General features: G+C 35.0%; 1 pseudogene; it reads left to right on the forward strand.

Annotated features, from left to right (window-relative positions):
• The first annotated feature begins 16,460 nt into the window (after nucleotides 1–16,460).
• Nucleotides 16,461–17,836, forward strand: LOC106985095 (tubulin alpha-1B chain-like; annotated as a pseudogene).
• The last annotated feature ends 1,591 nt before the right edge of the window (nucleotides 17,837–19,427 follow it).

The following is a 19,427-nucleotide window of genomic DNA, read 5'->3' on the forward strand; positions in this document are numbered from 1 at the left end:
CCAAAAAACACCTGACAAGAGGGAAAAGAGAAAAAGCAAAAACAAGTATTCTTTTTAAAAAAAGCAAGTGTAAAATGAAACTAAATATTAATAGTTTAATTATTTAAATAAAGGGCATGGCTCTGTTTTTGATGTTTGATGACAGCTTTTAAGCTTTACTCCTTCTTCTTCCCTCTGCCCTATCTGGGGAAGCATAGAAGAAAGCCTTTCTCCTTTTGCACCGGCAAGTTCAAGCCATAGGTCTACTCTCTCATTCCATCCTACTTCCTCACCAGCATAAGAATCTCAAGCCAAAAACATTTCTTTCTCTCTCAAGACATTTTTGACATCTGTTTTGACATCTGCCCCGTTCTCCCCAGAAAGCCTCATTATGCTAGTAATAAACCTTTTCATAATCTTTTGGTGTGTGTGTGTGTGTGTGTGTGTGTGTGTGTGTGATCATTAGTCTCAATATCAAAACCAAATTTAGGTAGAGGTCTATTCTGAGGCTACAAAAAAAATTAAAGAAATTAAATATGACATGTTTTTCACTGTAACAGCCTTTCTCTCTCTTTTTTTTTTAAATGTATTTTGAGAAAGAGAGCATGAGTGGAGGAGAGGGGTAAAGCAAGAGGGAGAGAGAGAATCCCAAACAGGCTCCATGATTAGGATGGGCCTGAGGTGGGGCTCAATCTCATGACTGCAAGATCATGACCTGAGCTGAAATCAAGAGTAGGATGCTTAACTGACTGAGCCACCCAGGTGGCCTACCCAGGCTTTCTCTTGATGAGCAAATAACTGTAAAAATTGCTTTTGTATTGTTATTAAAGTTAGTTTCACCAGTCTATACTTTGTTACATGCATCTATCTTCCTGTGAGAAACTGAAATATTTTTACATTTTCCAGACTTGAAGGACCTTCCTATTCTATATGATAAATTAAAGATGACCAAAATTTATTCCTTAAATACCACCACATATTTTCCTACTGTGCTTATAGGTAATGAGTTTAAGACATGTGAGTTTCACTCAGATTAGCCAGAAGTTCTCCTATATCTTCTCATGTAGCAGGAGCTTTTATCTTATCATAGGTGCTCCTAGGCTCTAAAACTCTGAAGGCTATATAGGTAGCCATTAACAACAATGCCTTTGCAGTACACTAGGCATTTTAGATGCTTTATCATTGGTTGGTAAACTTGAACACTTTTCCTATCCTTTTGATCTTGAGTTTGTCTATGAAATTGATGTTTAATGCATGTCTTACAGGGATATTTTATAAATTAGCTTTTAAAGTTTCTGGGAAACACTGAAGTTGACATAGCAATAATAAAGTCCAAACCCAGCTTACCCCATAAGTAGCTTAAATTAATCTCCTGCATTTACAGCCTGAAATGAGATATACCCACTGTTAGGCATAAATTCTATTTAGCTTTCTCTCTCCTGTCCTACACAGGATGCTTAGCATTCAATCAAAAATTATAAGACAAACAGGAAAAGCAACAAAAACGAAATAATAAATAGAACTAGAATCAGAGGATACTCAAGTGTAGGAACCGTAATATGGAGATTTAATGATGTCACTGATTAACATGTTAGTGGATCTACTGGAAAAGGTAGATAACATGCATGAAGAGATAGAGAATTTCAGGAGATATAAACTATAAGACTCAAAAGGAAAAGCTAAAAAATACGATATCAGAGAGATGAATAACTTTTTAGATATACTTATCAGTAAACTTACTACAAAAATAAAAGAATCAATAAACTTGAGAATAAATGACTAGATATTACCCAAAATGAAACACAAACAAAAAGAATAGAAAAGAAAGAAAAGCGATCTCAAGGACTGTTGGCACAATATCATATGATCCATATATTGGAATCCCAGAAAGGAAAGAGTAAAAGAACAGAGCATAAGAAATATCTGATATATAATAGCTGGGTATTTCATGAAAATAATGAAATAATAGAATATTACAAATCCAGAAAAACACAGAGAAGCTAACTGGGGTAAGTGAAACACACACACACACACACACACACACACACACACACACACTTAGATACATCATATTCAAACTGTTTAAGAAAAAGATTAAAGGAAAATTGTTAAAGCAGTCAGAGAAAAAGACATATTCCACACAGTGAGGCAAGGATACAAGTCAAAGCAGACTTTTCCTCAGAAACAAGTTAGAAACAATGAAGCAATATCTTTAAAGTACTGAGGATACCTATGTTTAGGGTAGGTGCTGGATTAAGAAAACTTCAGGTTTAAAATCCCATCCTCGGTTTTCAGCTGTCCCTGCCAGTTAGTGCTTCACAAGGAGTCTTCTCTCTCTTCTAGAGTCAGAGTGATGTTGCTAATTTTTCAGTGGTTGCTAACCTTGTTGTGGGGATCTAGGGAGTTCTCTATTGTCCTGGCCCAACCTCAGTTTTATGCAGGACACATGTGCCTAGGTCTCAATGTTGGGGATTTCTTAATGTTCCTGTCCTTCTTGGTAGCCAAATCCTACCTTTTATCTGTAATAGTCATTGTGTGGAAGAGTTTCCTGTCCTTCCCACAGAGGAAAGAGATCTCTAATTGTACTATTTTAGAAACCTGGGCTCAGGAATGTTTCCAGTCCCTCTTATAGAAGTAATATTTTTTTTGTATTTTCTGTTCTTGTCACAGCAATTAAGGATGTTCACTGCTCTCCAATAGAGACTTAAGGCTTTTGAAAGAGAAGCCCAAGTGGGAGGAGGGGGAGAACTTTGTGTCCTTTTTACCACAGCAGCCATTTCTTCTTCCTGCACTGACAAAGGGAGTTTTCTTCAAATATTCCTTAAATATTGTTTTTCGTGAGTATTCAGTGGAAAGTATAAGGAAACAAATGTGTGAATGGGTGCAAACTCTCGTTGTGTCTATATCTCCCAGAAATTCTACACCATCACAGTAACTTGTAGTTGCTCTTTAGCAATTCATTAAAAATTTTGTTGATTTCTTCTTGCTCATTATTACTGTAGTCATGCAGTGATGACTGACCTCTACCTCCCAGATGCCATTGACATTTCTCTAGTTGTGATGCTCATAATGTCTCCAGATATTGCCAAATGTCCCTTTAAAGGGAAAAACAACCTTGGTGATAACCACTGCTCTAAATGAATAAATATGAGCAAGGTATCGCTCCTCCTCTCCACTTGTTTTTGGCATATTTATCCTAAAAATAGGTATTCAACAACATTAACCAATACATGGACTATTTTGAGAGGAGTGAAGGAGGCTTCCTTAATCCAAATCGGTGTCCAAAATTTCATTCTCAGTAAATCCTTCTTTGGGACTCCACAATCTTTTCTGCCTTTAGGGGCTCCCCAATAGTGCACCAAAACCCATTACATATCCTATGTATACCGTAAGAGAAGATGGGAGCCAGGATGGCAAGTCATTCATAACAACAACAACATCATTCACTATTCTTACAAAAACTTAGTAGTATTTATCAGCCACCATGCTAAGAACTGTGAGCACAGTGTTGAACATGGAGGCATAGCACCTGGCCTCATTGAGTTTACCATCTAGTTGGGGAGTAATGGGCAACACGTTAAACAATTAATTTCATAATGTTTGTAAATAGAGTTGAATCAAGTGCATATGTGTAAATAATTCAAGCAATTACACACTCTCTTGCCTATAAGGGGAAGAGTCTTGCCTTATTTTCAGTTTCTGATGGCCTTTAGTAACATGACATTCTATCACATGGAGTGCAATTCTAGTCTAAATATACATATTTTTTAATTTATATGGCAGCTGAATATAAGACAATTACTTCATATAAGGCATATTAGAAGTAACAGTAATCTGTTCCAATCTTGGAGGAATTGGCTCACTTGGGCTCACCTCCAATATTACACTTTTCAAAGGGATTTCAAAGCACACATTTTCTCTTAAAAGCTGACTCTATAAACAGATACCACAGAAATATATAATTATTGTATCAGTGATATAAAGAAATGTATAGTGTTTCACAAAGTAATATCAGAGAGAACATACTCTACTCAAGGGGCTACATGAGACAAAAGGTAAGTCCTTCCTAAAGAAATAATACATGGATGGAAACTTGCTTGATAAGTAGGACTAAATCAAGCAAAATAAGATGTAGTTATATGTGGAGGAGGAAGCAGGGAATGAGGACAGCAGAACAGCACAACGACGTCTCTGAGAGTGGGAAAGAAGAAACACATTGAGGAAGCAGAGAAAAATGTAATTATGTATGGCAGAAATATAATAGGAAGAAGGATAGTGCCTGGAGATAGAAGTTGGGATCTATCACACAGGGCTCTGTATGTCTTACTAATAATTTTGAATTTCATTTTATAAATAGTTAGAAGCATAATAAAATTTTCTCCAAGCATTTCTGTGGCCAGACGTATATTTGCAGTCACTCCAGATAAGAGATATGATGGTGACTTAGGGTGCCATAAGGAGATATCAGGAAAACCTTTAAAATGACAGAATGTGAGTTGATGTTATGAAATACATGTATTTTCCCAGAAATTCATATGTTGAAATCATATACCCCAAGGGGATGGTATTTGGAAGTGGGATCTTTGAGAAGTAATGTGGTTAGGAGGGTAGAGACCTTATGATGGGATTCGTGGTGTTATGAAGAGACACAGGAGAGCTTGTTTCTGTCTGCCTCTACCATGTAAGGAAACAAGGGGAAGATGGGCCATCTGAAAACCAGAAAGAGAGCACTCACTAGACACTGACCTGCTCGTGCCTTGATCTTGGACTTCCAGCCTCCATAACTGTGAGGAAAAATATGTTTGTTGTTTAAACCATGTCATATTCTACTATGAGTAACACTAAAAACAATAGATCAGCTATTGGAAATGAAAACAAGAAAATGGAGATGCCAATGTGACACTCAAGTGAAAATGTCAAAAAGCAAGTGAAAGATCAAATATATTTCTATATAGATCTGAGGCTTAGAAGATATGGCTGGCCGGGTGATAATAATTAGGGAATTGTCAAGTTACAGAAAGCTTTTAAAGCTATGGAAAATAGATTCAATCATGTATGAAAAGATAGAACGTGAGAAAAGAAGATGGGCTCTGAGTGAGCCTTGAGGAACTCAGTGCCAGTAGAGAAGTTGTTTACACAAGTTTGCAAGTTTATACAAGTTTGAGCTCTATGGCACATCCAAATCCAAACTTAACACCTACCCAGAAATTGCATCTCATATATCCAGACCATGTGTTGCCCATTCATAAGTCATAGTAAAACTGGTTCTAGGTAGTTTTACCATAAATATCTTTGCTGCAACCATTTTTGCTAATCGACTGCAAGGCAGTTTTGATGTAAAAGAGAAAATCATGAACAATAAAAAGGGGCATTCATTAAAAAGACAATGAAACACAAAAAATGAAATTAAAGACTTTATTTGAATGAAGACTTTATTTAATAATGACTTTGTTATATTTGAATACGTTTAAAATATGTGTAGATTCATGGCAATGCGGCACAAATAACTGATTTTATATTGTGGGTTGTACCTTAGCATTTGTCTTCAAAGTCTTTCATCCATTGTATTATGTATATTTTTTGCTTGTTGATTCGTCTCCTCATTTGGCATCACACTTTTTCTTTTTTCACCAGAATGTATTCCTTCAATAAGAGAGGTATCAGTTACCAAACCCTAGGATGCATATTTTTATTTGAGCTTTGGATTGGGAGGTGAAAGCCTACCCTGTTATTTGTTCTTGACATATTGCCACATCTGTTGATAGACACGCCAAAGTTCTGCAGGGCATGTGGGTTCAAAACCATTGTATAGATGATTACAAAAGCTAAGATTTATATCATATAAAAATGGGAGTATTGAATCAATAGAGAAATGAAACCAAACCATCAACAAGTTCACGAAACCATCAAACTGTCAATCAGTTTCTTTTTTATCTTTTATAGCAAAATTGCCTTACAGCCGATTGGTTATATAGTAAAAATATTTGCAGTAAAACTCTTGTGGCATAGATGCTTATCGTGAAAACACCACACGTGAGTAAAACGGAACAAGGAGTTAAGTTTTCTAATAGACAAAGCAAGAGTCTATGCTTTGAAAAGAAGAAACATTTAGGGACTGGGAGGTTGTCCTAATGCCACGTTTAAGAAATTAGAGTATGGAGTGCAGGCAGTCTAAAATTGGAAATACAATGCAACGTCCATGTTACTTATGAGAATGTCACATTCTCCTTTTTAAATTTAATTTCTGAGAGTAGAAAAAAAATTAAAAAGTTTAATTTTTCCCTATTGCCACATGTCTGAAAACTTAAATTTAAAGTATGTTACTTATGGTCACAAACAATACTACATACACAGTAACGCTTCCACTAATGTTCACTACTCTCCAGGAATCTCCAGAAAATATATAAATTATTTCAAATTCTATTAACTTCCAAAGCTTTCAGAGTCACTAGTACAATGACAAAGTATAGTGGGTAAAGATATTTCTGCCAAGTGATTTGGCCTTGATTTCTATGAAAGCATACGCAAGTATGCAGACTACAGACAAGGAACGATATTTCAGGCCAAACCATTTCTGAACTAGAATCAATTCAATTATTCTAAAGCTTATTGGGCATTTTATGGATTATCTAGCCCCGTTCCATTTCTTTTTTCATCCTGATCCTTGGATTTTGCCAATTTTCCTGCTTATTATAATTCTTCCATAAAGTGATCCAGGGAAAAGAAAAAAGAAAAAAATCTGGATCAAAATATGGCTATTTATGGAAAGCTATCTTGCTTATGGAAAAAAAAGATGTTCAGCAGAATGGAAGGCTGGATATATTTGCTAAAATTAAATTGAAAGATTATATGTGGATTGAAAGTGTATATGTCCCTAATTATTTTAGACAAGTAGGTCTAAATGATTTCGGGCTGTTTGCCGAGCTCCTTTTACATTCTTAATCTTTCTCTAACATTATTTTTCCATATATAAACTTATAAGGAGCTTTAAAAACAAAACAGCTAATTACAGTAATTACAGCTCCTGTAGCTGAAGCAAGAAATGGGGACCTGAAGCTACACTCCTTTAAACCCCTCTCACATATAAGTGCATAAACATACACATACACTTTCATAAATATATTCTGATCCATACATGTGCACACATGCACTCATATACGCTCGTACACACATGCATACACAAATATACATAGGCACATACAAACACACACTAGCCCCTTAAGAAAGCCCTTGGGGAACCTGGGTAGCTCAGTCCAGTAAGTTTTGATTTCAGCTCAGATCATGATCTCACAGTTTGAGTTCTAGCCCTGCATCGGGCTCTGGGCTGACAGCATGGAGCCTGTTTAGGATTCTCTCTCTCTCTCTGCTCCTCCTCAGCTCAGTCTCTCTCTCTTTCTCTCTCTCTTAAGCCCTTTGACCATCTCTGCAGAACTCTAGAACTGTGTGCAGTTTGGAAATTACTACTAAAAATCACAAGGATTATGTCATGAAACAATAGTTCTTTAACTTTGTAAGCCATCAGGGAAGTGCACCTGGTAGGAATCTACACAAAAAGAATGGGTATCATAATCAGCCAAGGTAGAGGTTAAATGTAGTATATTATGTGTAATGAAATGCTTATTTATAATTATTACACAAATAAGTGGACAGAAAGGGAAATTGTTGTTTACACAAATATTATTAGCATTTTGTGCATAACTTGATTACACATATTAGGATGGACATCTAGAAAGACAGAAATGCTCCACTGCTTTCAGAAGAACCCAGGATCAATAACATATCCAGACCCAGACCTTTCTTCTTCATCTGTAGCAGATGCGTTTGAGCAGGTCATGGAGGGACACTCCTGCTCCATCTTCCTCTTCGTTCTAGTATTACACTTCGGTAGGATATGAATGTGACTTAAATTAAACCTTGTTACCTTTATCAAATTTTTTCCCTTTGAGGACAGAGTACTTTATTTCACTATATTAAAACAGACTTTCAGACACTAACTCTGTCAATTGCCGATAAACTTTTTATATCTGTAAGGATGGTTCACCTCTAGGAAAACACCCAAATGAAAGTAGTTGTTAAAAAACAGGGATTGTAATGAGAAATTCAGAGTGTGAGAGTTTTACTCTTGTCATGAAGATAAGTGTGTAACTTCACCCTTTTTAGTTTTGCAATTCACCCCACCTTCAGTCCTGATGGTTACATGAAAGTTCTGTGATTCCACATTTGCAGAAAATAATCATCATGAGGAAAGGAATACAGGGCCTAACACATTCAAACGGTGTTCCTTTTGTCACCTCTGTAATCTACCTTCAGAAGTGGGCATGTGAGCCTTTCTGGGTGTAAATTCCCAGAAAGAGCCTGATAATTCTTTTCTCCCCAACCCCACCCCAATTCCCCAGAGCTGGCTTAATTCTTAGCTATTCTGTGGTTTGCTATGCCATTCTAAATTCTTCTGTCCTCTTTGTAATTTCCAGTAGGCTATTATCTCTTCTTTCCCCTGATTTCTTATTGGTGTAAGACTTTCCTTTGTTTTGTCTTACGATTTTTTGTGGAGTTTGGGGAAGGAGAAAGGAAAAACTACATAAAATCAATATGTTACATGAACTGCAGGTAATGTTTAGGTCAAAATGGCATAGAACTTTATAGGCATAAAAACCTATAACATTACAAAAGACAACTACAAATAAAATACTAATGTTATTTTAACTCACTTAGGCTGTACTGCTATCAACTTCGACAATACTGCCGCTGATGTTTGTTGAGAACAAGCAGTGATTTATGTTAGGCTACTGAGGTAAAATAAGTAAGTGTTCATTAACTGGCAAAACTATAGGATAAGGCAGGCTGACAAAACAATTTGTGCTGATAAATTGTTGTGTACTTATTTGCAAGGCTGGCATAAATAATCTTATTCTCAAGGTGCAAACAATAGATAGCAGGAGACCATTAGAGGTCATGCCAAGTGGAGGCCCACTAGAGCAATACGGCATTCTCAGAGCTTCTTGCATGAGGACCATTAATTTCCATTTTCTAGTATGTGGGCTCATTTCTAAGAAAAGTCCAAAAGTCCAGTTCCAATAATTTCAATGATAAAGTAGTAATTGTCAAAACAGGTCTAATTGTCTTTGTGCTATTATTTAGGGGAAAACCCTCTACATTCATAAAATTAATGTATTTTCATCTGAATTCTAATTTAAATCAAGAGCAGCAATCATTTTTTGAGAAGATATTTGCTCAGTCATCACTGTTTTGAATTGGTTGACCCTAATTTTCGAATAGGTTCTTTTAGATGGTAAATTCATTATTTGTCGAGTTCAAGTTTTAAAACTGTTCAGTTAAGTAACTCTCTCTGCCATAATCAGGAGTGGTGCATGCGTGTGTTAAAACATTACAATATTTGAAACACAAAGATACTATTACTGTGATTGAATGTGCTAATGAAACTATAAGAATTAAAGTAATTCCCCTATATGTTAGTTAATACATTTCACAGCGTCATAGTAGAGTTTGAACTTCATAATTAATTACAAAATGAATACAGAACCTATTGCAGATTAGATAAAAGGAAACTACTCAAACTTGAATGTAAAGTGTCCTTAATTTAATTTCATGCTGTAAAATAGTTCCATCATTCTGAACAAGTTATTGATTAAAACGTTTTAAATAAAAATACAAATTGCCACTTTATTTCTCAATCCTTTGATACAAAAAAAAAAAAAGATGAGACATCTGGGTGGGTATGGAATACAGAACATTGGATGTCACACCCACTGATTTTCATATTGAGATTTATGGGCTCTGTCTTGATTCTGTTGGAAGGTTGAATTCTATTCTAGTATTCTACTCTATGATTAATTCTTCATATATGCTCTCTAGCCTACTTTTTCTCCACGATTTCCAAGCATCCCCAATAGGTCCCATTCAAGTCATGTAGGCTGTTCTTTGTTCTTTTAGCAGTTGGCATCTGCTTCTATTTAAAACATAGTAAGTTCAACTGTCATTTTTTCAAAGTACAACCAATAATATGCTCCAAAATAATGATTGAAGATGTCCAACAGTGACTTCCTAATTTAGACACTTTTCATATACAGTGAATATTTTTTTTCATAAGGCAATATTAATGCCTTGATGATTTCAAAATACCAGCTGTAGATTAATACAAAAAGAGACAATACAATATTGTAAGCAAGTTATTATGTAATTTAGGTAATTTTGATAGACTAGAAATACTTACCTACTTTTGGTGCTATTAATAATCCATTTGGTGACCCTAGAAAATTATCTCATAAATCTAGATCTTGAAATATTTCTCTGTAAAATCACTGGAGGAAAATATATGGTTTTTTTTTTCAGTTTTGCCTGATAATATCACAGTGAAAAAAAGTTGAGAATTTATCAGGTTTACCAGATGTCTAATCAAATTTTATTTACTTTGCCAGTTCTAGGTAAATGTTATTTTAAATTATGAATTTACATCAATTCAAAAGAATGTGCATGATTTGTTGTTAAAAATATGAATACACAAGGGAAAGAAGAAGAAAATTCTTGAGACACATAACAAAAGAGTATACTTTCACAATCTAACAAATCATTAGGTAAAATGGCTCAGAATCCCCATATTCATAAAATGTAATTTGTGCTTCTATTCATTTCAAAGCTTTTCTCTTTGAATAGACAACTAATTTTATTCTTCAATGTATGTTCATCATTAAATCCTCCCTTTAGTTAAATATGTATATGAATTTGACAAGAAGGTTTAGTGCTAAAAAAATCATATTGGGAGAGAGCAAGATGAAATCTGTTCATTACTAACCATTTATCAAAATTGTGTAGTTTATGTTTAATCTTCCAAAAATAGATCAACTTTTCATCATGACATAAATCTGTAGTAAAAATTATGGCACTTCACTTACTGATTTTTTAAAGGAAAAATAACCCTTATAAATCAAGTGGCTAGGCTGTAAAAATTTGGTACAGCAAAGTGGTTTTTAAAATCCTGATTTGCTACACGAATTTAAAACACAACCCCCTCTTAAACTCTGATAATTACATTTCACATGCTCCTTTTCCATAATATATTCTCCAGGCTTGGTAGCAAGGTTGAGGAGAACTAGATATGCTATATTAAACAATTATGTATTGGTCTGCTATTATATCCAAAGCATTGGAATTGATTAAACATAGGTATTAAACTTAATACAACATTATTTTTGGCCTCTATTTTCACATACTGGAAGAAATGAGATTTCTTTAATTTAGAATTTTATTGTTTGGTATAAAAAGCAAACATCTTTGAATGTTCCTTTTAAGGTATCAAAATATTCCTTTAATATTAAAAAAGAGCTCAATTATGCGCTTATAAGGATTTTTTTTGCTTTTTTTATATTCTAAAAATGCATCATAATTTATTTCAGCTCAATTTCACAAGCAACCATTGAATATGTACTACTGTATGTTAGTTCAAAAGAAACTCACTTTAAAACTTTACAAAATGTTTTCCATTCCTTTGTATTAATTAGGGAAAAGGCTGTTTATTCACATCTGGGAAACCAAGACCAACAGTGATATTGTAGTCTCTTTTTTTTAACTTTTTTTTAATATGAAATTTATTGTCATAGATGGATACTATTTCTAGGGACATACACCCTAAACTGTATATGGTGTATGGTGTTTGCCTGTGGGCTGGAGAAAGACCTACTTTTCATTAATTTCATTATGTTTTAGCTTTGTTCTATTTGAATGATTTTGTTCAGAACATGTGTTACATTCTAAATCCATTCTACTTGGGTGTAATTTACCTACTGTAAAGCAGAACCAAGTAAAATGTGTAGATCCAGATTAATTTTTCACAAACAACATGAAACCTAATAAATGCAACTTCATTCCTCAATCAAGCAACTTCTGATCTTGTTTACATCACTGCAGATTATTTTTGTCTTTTCTAAAACTTTATATAATAGAATCATACCATATGTACTTAATTGTACTTCATTCACTCTACATTTTTGAGATTCATTCGTTTTGTTACATGTTTAAGTAGTGTGTTCTTTTCTAATGCTTGCTGTGTTGTATTCCATTGAATAAATGTACCACAATCAGTTTATCTATTCACCTGTTGATGGATATATGGGCTGTCTCTAGTTTGTGGCTCTTATGAGCAAACTTATATAAACATGAGAAGTTATTGCAGTTGTATGTTTTTATTTCTCTTGGTAAAATACCTTGATGTAGGATTGTATGATAAGTGTATTTTAATGTTATAAGACATTGGAAACCAATTTTAAAAGTGACAATACCATTTTACATTTCCATCTGAAATGTATGAGAATTCCATTTGCTCCATATCTTCACCAATACTTGGTATTGTCATTTTTTTTTCAATTTTAGCTTTCCAGGTATGTGTGAGGTAATATATATTATTGTGTTTTATTTTTCATTTCTTGATAACTAAAATATTAAACATCTTTCATCCATTTTTGTTTGGTCATTTGTCTTCTAATTATCGTAAGAGATTTTCATACATTTTGACAATAAGCCCTTTGCATAATTAGCTAATGTAAATGTATTCTGTCATTTGGCTTTCTTTTTCACTTTTTAATGTGGTCTTTTGAAAATTATTTTTAAACCCTTGTCTTAGAGGCTTTTTATATTTTGTTTTGTTTTGTTTTGCAATTTATGAGGATTTTTGTCTTAAGAAATCTTGTCTGACATCCTGTTCACAATTAATTTTTTGTTCTGTTTTCTTCTAGAATTTTATAGTTTTAGGTTTTTAATTAGGCCTATGGTCCATTTTGAGTTAATTTTTCATATTTTATGAGGTAGGGGCTGAAGCTCATTTCTTTTTTAAAAGATATATCCAGGTGCTCTAGGATAGCATATGGAAAACACAATCTTCCCAAACTGAATTACATTGGCACCCTCATTAAATCATTGATCACTTACACATGTATCTATTTATGGATTCTATTCTGTGATATTGATTTTTGTTTCTGGGCTTATGCCAGTATTATATGCTGTTTACTTCTGTATCATCACAGTATGTCTTGAAATAAAATGCTATACACCCTTCAACTTGGTTCTTTTGTTTTAAAATTGTCTTGGCTGTTCGGAGATCTATACATTTTCACAAAAATGTTAGAATTAGTTATGTAGACAAGCATTTTTGCAAATAAGGACAGTTTTATTTCTTCATGCCCAATCTATATTCCTTTCACTATATTGTTTGCTTTCTTGTATTGACTAGGAATTTCAGTACAATATTGAATAAAAGTAATGGGAGCAGATTTGTTTTTACATTTCCTGATTTTCCTGATGTTAGCAGTTAGAAGTCAGTCTTTCTTCATTAAATATAATGTGATTTGTGTCTTATAAGAAATGTTTACATTTCACTAAGTTTTAAAGTTTATTTGATAAATTGTTTATGATACTCCCCTATTATCTATTCAATGTCTGAGGATTAGAGGGTCAACAGTGATGCATCTTCACATTGATTGATTATTTTTTTCACGGGTCAGTCATACATTGACTATTATAACAAGTGTGAATATACCTGTTTGTCAACTTTTCTAGTTGTCATTATAGAAAGACAAGCCTAGTACAAATTACTCCCTTATAACTTAAGGTGGAAGTATATAAGAAGGTTTTGTGTGTGTGTGTGCGAGAGAGAGAAGGTTTTTAATTGTGAATATACCTTTTTAAAATAAATGCAGGATAGTGCACATAGTCTGTGGCATATTGTTTGTTTTGATAGCTTGGTTTTAACTCATTAAAATTATTAGCATTAAGTGTGTTATTATCCTTATTTGTATCCTCCATTATTCTTACCCTTCTTTTTCTCTAAGATCTGTAATATTGCCTCATACATTCCTGATATTATTGACTACTGTTTTCTCTTTTTCTTATTATCAGTCTAGCTAGAGGTTCATGGCTTCACTTCTACTTTTCAAGGATGCAAGTGTTTTTCAATAATTTTATCTATCATTTCTTATCATATTGATGTTCATTCTCTGTTCATAATTATTTACCTTCTAATTTGGCTTTAATTTGCTCTTTTATCTAGTTTCTTAATTTGGTAGCTTAGATCATTGACTTTAACCATTCTCCTTTTATAATAAAATGTTAAAATATAAATTTTTATCTAAGCATTGCTTGAGTTGTATTCCTCAAATTTCATTATGTTATACTTCATAGTTAACCCTATTCAATTTTCAAAATTTTTCTGACATCTTTTCTGATTTCTTCTTTGACCCATCGGTTATTCAGAGTATGTTACTTAATTTACAAATATCTGAGAATATTACAAATGTATTTTGGTTATTGATTCATAATTAAATTTTATCTCTTCAAAGAATACATTTTTAATGAATCCAATCCTTATAGGTTCACTAAGACTTGATTTATGGCCCAAAATATTGCCTACTTTGTGAATATTCCATTTTCACTTTAAAATAATATGTGGCCTGAAATTATTAAATGTAATGTCTATTAATATTAATTAGTTATAAATATTTCATAATAATTTTAATTTTTATATTCTTACCAATTTTCTGTGTATTTGTTCTGTCACGTATGAAGAGAGAAAGGTTGAAATATCCAACTATATTGTGAATTGGACAGTTTATTTTTTCCATCTGTTTATTGTCTTTTAATGTACTTTGAAATTCTATTGTTAGATGAACAGACATTAGATTTGCTTGTCTTCTTGTTTATTTGATCTTTTTGTCAAAATAAATACCTTTCCTTGTCTGCTAATATTCCTTTAACTGAAGCATATTTTGTCTGGTATTCATAGAGCCACTTCAGTTTTGTAATAATTAGTGTATTCATGTTCCAACTTTTCCACATTCTTTTACTTTCTACTTATCTATGTCTTTATATTTAAAGTCAGGATATTTTTTTTAATTTTGTATTGTTGAGTCTTCCTTTGTGTTTATATTTTAGTATGCATTTACCTTATTTGTAACTCTACATTCACTTGAGTAGGTATATTTTCTAATTAGAATCATTTTCCTTCAGCCTAAAGTACTTATTTTATTATTTTAGAGTACAGGTATGCTTTAAATAATATATTTTTCTCCTTTTACTTATTCACTGATTATTCACATCATATTTATATGCAATGGAGAATCATGGTAAAAGAATAAAAATATTGTGTGCCCACCACAACCAATACTAACATTTTAAAATGATACTATATTTTGTGGCTAGAACACAGAAGTAAAAGAACACTTTTTCCATTTATCCACTTATCTATTTATTCCATTTACCCATAAACACATTTTCATTCACCCATCCTCTAGCTGGTAGACATTTAAGTTGCTTCTTTCTTTCCCTATTCTCTCTCCAGCAAATATTGATATAATGAACATTCGGTGAATAATTTTTTTGTACAGGTGGTTTTAGGCTTCTCTAAAGTATATAATAGAACTGTAGAATCGAGGCTTAGATACATCTTCAAAACTACTATTCATTGCCTAGCTGATTATAAGGCAGTTGTACCAATTCTATGCATCCTTGGGGTGGAATTAAGGATCAGTATACAGAGTTGCTACAATATATTACATAAAATGTCAAGTTTCCAACAAAGTTTAGGTAACATAGAAAGAAATAGAAAAGTGTGACCCATTGACAGAAAATAAAAGGCAGTAGAAACTTCTTTTAAGGGGGCCCAGATGATGGGCTTAGCAAGAAAGACTTCTAAGAAGTTATTTTAAGTAATTAAAGGCAACCATACCAAAAGAAAATAAAAGGAAATATGATGAAAATGTTCTGTCAAATAGAGAACATCAATAAACAGATCAAAATTATTAATTATAAATAAAAATTATGAAATTAAAATTTTACATCCAAATGGTTTTAAAAAATGACTAAAGCTAACAACTATATATTTGATATAGCAGAAGGAAAAAAATAAATTTGAAAATATATCAAGATATTATCCAATCTAAACAGAAAAAAGAAAATAATGAAAAAGTAAACAATGCTTCAGAAAAATGTGGGATACCATCAAACACAACATTGTACATATGCCAGAAGGAGAAGAGAATGATAAGGAGAAAAGAGAGAGAGAAAAGAATGAAAAAAATGTTGACTATGTAAAAATAAAAAAGAATATAGAGGAATGATATGAATACTTCTATACTAACATATTAGAAATCCTAGAGGAAATGGACAAATTTTTGAAAAGTCACAAACTATTAAAAATTATTCAAGAAGAAATAGAGATTCTAAATAGACTTATAACTTATAAACTTGATATTTTTAAAGACTTCCCACAAAGAAAAGAACAAGCCCAGATGACTTTACTAGTGAATGCTACCAAACATTTAAAAACCAAACTGTAACCTTAACAAGTTTCTCCAAAACCAAAAAATAGATGAAGAGGGAGTGCATTACTTACCTCAACTCTTAGCTTGTCAGGGACAGTCATCAGGACCCAATGTCTGTATGCTGCTGTAACCTGCACCTGCTAACCCATAGCCATAATGTGTGAGCACATCTCCATCTCCATTGGCCAGGCTGGTGTCCAGATTGGCAGTGCCTGCTGGGAACCCTACTGCCTGGAATACAACATCCAGCCTGATAGCCAGATGCTAAGTGACAAGATCACTAGGGGAGGAGATGACTCCTTCAACACCTTCTTCAGTGAAACAGGTTCTGGCAAGCATGTGCCCAGGGCAATGTTTTTAAGTTTGGAACCCATAGTCATTGGTACCTACCGCTTGCTCTTCCACCCTGAGAAGCTCAGCACAGGCAAGGAAGATGCTGCCAATAACTGTGGCCCAGGGCACTATACCATTGGCAAGGAGATCCTTGACTTGGTCTTGGACCGAATTTGAAAACTGGCTGACCAGTGCACAGGTCTTCAGGGTGACTCAATTTTCCACAGCTTTGGAGAAGAAACTGGTTCTGAGTTCACTTCCCTAATGATGGAACGTCTCTCTGTTGATTATGGCAAGAAGTCTAAGCTTGAGTTCTCCATTTACCCAGTCCCCCAGATTTCCAGTTTTTGGTGAACCCCAAGCTCCATCCTCACTACCCACATCACCCTGGAGCACTCTGTGCCTTCATGGTAGACAATGAAGCCATCTATGACATCTGTTGTAAAAGTTTCAATATTGAATCCCCAACCTACACTAATCTTAGCTGCCTTACTAGCCAGGTTGTGTCTTCCATCATCACTTCCCTCAGATTTGATGGAGCCCTGAATATTGGTCTGACAGAATTCCACATCAACCTGATATCCTATCCCTGCATCCACTTCCCCCTGGCCACATATGCTCTTGTCATCTCTGCTGTGAAAACCTACCATGAACATCTTTCTGCAGCAGAGATCACTAATGCATGGTTTTAACCAACCAACCAGATGGTGAAATGTGACCCCCATCATGGTAAATATGTGGCTTTCTGCCTATTGTACCATGACGATGTGGTTCTCAAAGATGTCGATGTTGCCATTGCCACCATGAAGCCCAAGCACAACGTCCAGTTTGTGGACTGGTGCCCCATTGGCTTCAAAGCTGGCATTAATTACCAGCCTCCCACTGGTACCTGGTGGAGACCTAGCCACAGTATGGCAAACTGTGTGCATGCTGAGCAACACCATCGCCATTCCTGCAGCCTAGGCTTGCCTGGACCACAAGTTTGACTTGATGTATGTTCACCATGCTTTTATTGACTGGTATGTGGGTGAGGATGCGGAGGAAGGAGAGTTTTCTGAGGACTGGGAGGGCATGGCCTGAGAAATCCTTTATGAGATTCCATAATCTTGAGAAGGATTATGAGGAGGTTGGTGTGGATTTTGTTTAAGGAGAGAGTGAAGAAGAAGGAGAGAAATACTAATTACCATTCCTTTCAGCCCTGCAACTTATCACATTCAGAAATTTAGCTTCTGCATTAGTTGACAGGCATCAAAGCTCTCTAGTTAGATTGTCTTCACTTTTAACTGTGATCACATCTTATTTTTCCATGTGTACCTGTAAGATTTTTCCATTATGTCTTAAAGGCTTTAAGAAAGAAAAAAAAAAACAGATGAAGAGGGTCCATTTTTCAACTCAATCTATGAGTTCAATATTACTCTGATGTCAAAACATCATCCCCCCCAAAAAAAAACTAAAAATTAATGTTTCTTAAGAGTACATATGTGAAAAAATCCTCAGAGTACTATAAAACTAAATATAGCAAAAAACTAAAATCTAATATGAAAGAATTATAAACCATGATCCAGCAGGAGTCAACCCATTAATCAAAGGTTGGCTTAATATCCAACTATAAATGAATGTAATACACATTTTAGTAAAGTAATGGTCTTATGAAGAGGTCCTATGATGCCCTGTAGTACAGCGTCCTCAGTTCACCAGAACCTGGGGCCTTAGGGGGTCTCTTCTGAGTGTGTTGCATATGTCCTACTATTGTGGTTGAGGAATGTTTGCCTTCGGTCCAATTGTCTCCAATGGTTCCCTTTGCCTGTTGCAGGCGGAGTTTGATTTCTGTGTTGCTCCTGGGTGAGTCTGGGGCCACCCTGAGCTTGAGTTGAATCAGATCAGGCATTTGGCAGGGCTGCAGAAGCACTGAACAGGAGGCACTCTCCTCTTGTCATCCCCTGAGAAGCTTTCATTGGTGGGTAAGGCCTGAAGTCAGACCAGTTGTCTGCCGCAACCCACTGCTGGGCTGTGGTGAGACTGGTGTGTGTGTGGTTATCTTCCCCTCTCCCCAAGGCAGGAATCCCTTTGGTGTGGTGCTGGCCCCAATCAGGGCTGCTTGCACATGATCAGGCTTATGGCATCATGTTGGATTTGCCAAAGGTGTATTAGAAGCCATGTCCACAGGAGATCACAGGGGTAGAGTGTGCAGTGCCAGCAAGTTACTTGCAGGTCCCCTGTGCAAGGGAATCTGTAGCCTCCTCAGAAAACTCCTGATAAGGCCTTGCTGGAGCAGACAGATTCACAGAAGCACCAGGGGGCTGGGTGCTGTTAGCAAGCTAGGCGGAGAGTGTTGGCGCTGTGCTGGTTCCCAAAAGTGTCCATGTATCTAGGCTGGGGCGGGGGCTGGTGGGGGGAGGGAGGCAGAGGTGGGAAATTGTACCCACCAACTCTTGTGTTCTTTGAGAAGTCTCTTCTCACACTCTAAGATTAGTAAATAAATCTGCTTCCTGAATATCCTAGGTATTTCTCAAGCAGCTGCTTCTATGCTGTATCTCAGCTAGGCTATTTGTTGTGTTGGCTCTTTAAAGGTGGGGACTTAGTTTCCTATAGCCCTTTGGTTCTCCCAGAATTGAGCCTGCTGATTTTTAAAGTTCCAGGTGTTGAGCACCACTGATTATAAAAACTCATGAAGCTAGGCCCCTCTGGCCTTAAAAGACAAATGTTGTGGGGATTCATCTTCCCAGTGTGGGCCTTCCCATGCCTGGGGAGCCCCGTACGGGGGTCCACTTGTCCTCCATCTCCATATCT

The sequence above is a fragment of the Acinonyx jubatus genome, chromosome B3, assembly GCF_027475565.1.
Source record: "Acinonyx jubatus isolate Ajub_Pintada_27869175 chromosome B3, VMU_Ajub_asm_v1.0, whole genome shotgun sequence".
Taxonomy (NCBI): domain Eukaryota; kingdom Metazoa; phylum Chordata; class Mammalia; order Carnivora; family Felidae; genus Acinonyx; species Acinonyx jubatus.